At 31.6% G+C, this 2,935-nt stretch overlaps 1 non-coding gene and 5 pseudogenes across 1 annotated transcript; all 6 read left to right on the top strand.

Moving 5' to 3' along the window:
• The first annotated feature begins 1,419 nt into the window (after nt 1-1,419).
• LOC124889997 lies at nt 1,420-1,546 on the top strand (annotated as a pseudogene).
• A 93-nt stretch (nt 1,547-1,639) lies between these two features.
• Nucleotides 1,640-1,780, top strand: LOC124889994 (annotated as a pseudogene).
• Nucleotides 1,781-1,869: 89 nt separating this feature from the next.
• On the top strand, nt 1,870-2,006 carry LOC124889993 (annotated as a pseudogene).
• A 94-nt stretch (nt 2,007-2,100) lies between these two features.
• Nucleotides 2,101-2,275, top strand: LOC124889995 (annotated as a pseudogene).
• A 54-nt stretch (nt 2,276-2,329) lies between these two features.
• Nucleotides 2,330-2,465, top strand: LOC124889996 (annotated as a pseudogene).
• Nucleotides 2,466-2,557: 92 nt separating this feature from the next.
• Nucleotides 2,558-2,712, top strand: LOC124889992. The gene has a single exon (XR_007048897.1). It is a non-coding gene; the product is annotated as a U4 spliceosomal RNA (small nuclear RNA).
• The last annotated feature ends 223 nt before the right edge of the window (nt 2,713-2,935 follow it).

Raw genomic sequence — 2,935 nt, forward strand, 5'->3', positions numbered from 1 at the left:
TGTGATGAGTTTTTTACTTTTCTGCATCAATTAGCGTATGGTAGCCAATTTTGTAGTTATGTTTGCATGTGATGATACATTATGATACATTATTGATTATTGTTATATGTTTATGCCTTATGTTATATTGTTATTCTGATTTAATTACTTATTATGAACAACAATGTTGGAGATGATTCAGGTTTATTTCTGTACCTTGACTTAGATTATGATTATCTTGCATTTTATCATACCTATATCATGATTTAGCTCAGTTGGTCGATGATGCCTACTGAGTACCCATTGTTTTGGTACTCATACAACAGTTTGTACCTTTCTAGTGTAGCTCGTAGTACTAACTACCGTTGTTGATCGTTGTTTATGCGGTGATTGATTTTTGAAGATAGGGTGATCTCATGGAGTTTGAAATGCACATTTCACTTTACCTTTATTTTTAGTCTTTTGTTTTGAGATTGATGTATTGACTGTTCTAGATGTTGAGTTTTATTGATACTTTTAGATGCCGTTGTACTATTTCTACCAAGTCGTGGACTTGGTATCCTGTGTTGACTATTTTTATCTATCTACACTTGAAAAAAGGTCTATTTAAGACCAACATTTAAGGATGAGTTAAAAATTCTTCCTCTTAAAGTATATTTATTGGGAAAAGATTAAATTTCAGTCCCTAATTGTGCATTTTATTGCGAAGGGATAAAATATGGTCCAAAAAAATTATTAACTAGTCCTTATTGATAATTATTGCCTTGGGTGGGAATCTTAAAATTTTAATAAAAAATCATTTGGTTATTTAATTAATAAAACATAAAGGCGCAAAAAAGGTTATATTTTATAAAATTAAAATTTTAAAAACTCTATTTTATCTTGAGAAAATAGAAAAATGTTACATATTCATATATCGTTATTCATCTTAAAAAATTTAGCCTAATTTTCACAAACTGTGTCTATATTCTATTAATTTCCCTCGCCGCTAAATTTGTTTGAACAATTGTTCCATCGTTTTTTCCTTAATATACGTTTATCATAATGCAACTACTATAATAGCTAATCAGGTATGATATCCCTAATTTTTGCTTTCAATTTCGATTGTTTTGTTCCCTAATCTATGTGCTTGCTCAATTTTGTATGTTTAAAATTTTATATCTACTACTTGCTTGATTCACATTTCATTTTTGCTCAATTTTGTTTGTTTTATTTCACTATTCTCCATTTTATATTATATTTATTTCAATTTCATTTATATAGTTTTGTATCATATAAACTATTTCAAATCATATATATAATGACTTGGAATGAGGCCTTGTCAACCACCGCTTACTGATGAAAAAATGCTTTATTGCCTATAGATTCTAATAGCTTCATTGCTTATATGTCAGGTTTTTAGTTTATGAGTTTTGAATCATAATCCTCTTTGGTTACTTTATCTTTGAACATGGGGAAATAACACAACCAATGAGGTTCTAACTGGGGCACATCTATTGCTGGTTGAAATCTAATTCCAAACCCCTTGATGAAACGCTTCATTTATTACATAAAATTTCACCAGAAACAGATCGGTAACTTACAGATTCTAATAGCTTCATTGCTTATATGTCGGTTTTTAGTTTATGAGTTTTGAATGATAATTCTTTTTGCTTACTTTATCTTTGTACTTGGGGCAATGACGCAACTAGTGAAGTTCTAACCGATTCGTGTCTATTGCTAGTTGAAATCTATTGCCAAACACCCTGCTTAGTGATGATGAAATGCTTCATTATTTACACAAAATTTCACCAAAAATAGACCGGTAACTTACAGATTCTAATAGCTTCATTGCTTATATGTCGGTTTTTAGTTTATGATTTTTGAATCATAATTCTTTTTGCTTACTTTATCTTTGTACTTGGGGCAATGACGCAACTAGTGAAGTTCTAACTGATTCGTGTCTATTGCTAGTTGAAATCTATTGCCAAACACCCTGCTTAGTGATGACAAAATGCTTCATTACTTACATAAAATTTCACCAGAAACAGACCAGTGACTTACAGATTCTAATACCTGTAGTTCTTATATGCCAAGTTTTTAGTTTATGAGTTTTGAATCATAATCCTCTTTAATTACTTTATCTTTGCTCTTGGGGCAATGATGCAGGTAGTGAGGTTCTAACTTAGGCGCGTCTATTGATGGTTGAAATCTACTTCCAAACCCCCCGCTTATTGATGATGAAACGCTTCACTGCTTACACAAAACTTCACCAAAAATAGACCAGTGACTAAGAAATTTTGATAGCTTCATTGCTTATATGGTGGGTTTCTAGTTTGAGTTTTGAATCATAATCCTTTCTGCTTACTTTATCTTTTCTTTTAGGGAATGAACATAACTAGTGAGGTTTTAACCGAGGCACGTGTATTGCTGGTTGAAATCTATTTCCAAAACCCCCACTTAGTGATGATGAATGCTTCATTGCTTACACAAAATTTCATGAGAAATAGATCAGTGACTTACAAATTCTTATAGCTTCATTGCTTACATGTTGATTTTTTAGTTTATGAGTTTTGAATCATAATCTCTTGCTTACTTTATCTTTACGCTTGGGGAAATGACGTAGCCAGTGAGGTTCTAACCGAAGTGCATCAATTGTTGGTTGAAATCTATTCCCAAACCCTCTCTTTGTCCTTGGTTAATTCCTTGGCCATTGTAAATTTTTGAAAGGGCTTTTCCTTCATAGTAAAGGCCCTCCAATTCTAGTCTTCTATTTCCTTTACTTAGCGGTGAACTACTTGGTGATTGTTAGCTTATACTTTGGTTCATTACAAAATCAATCATATATACTCTAACAAAGGACAAGGAGTTACATTTAAGTTTAACCTTCAACCACATATGACATACTCTAATAAAGGACAAGGAGTTACATCTAAGAATAAGTTAAGAGTAGCTAATACTACTACTACCAACCACC

The sequence above is a fragment of the Capsicum annuum genome, chromosome 12 (genome assembly GCF_002878395.1).
Source record: "Capsicum annuum cultivar UCD-10X-F1 chromosome 12, UCD10Xv1.1, whole genome shotgun sequence".
NCBI classification, from domain to species: domain Eukaryota; kingdom Viridiplantae; phylum Streptophyta; class Magnoliopsida; order Solanales; family Solanaceae; genus Capsicum; species Capsicum annuum.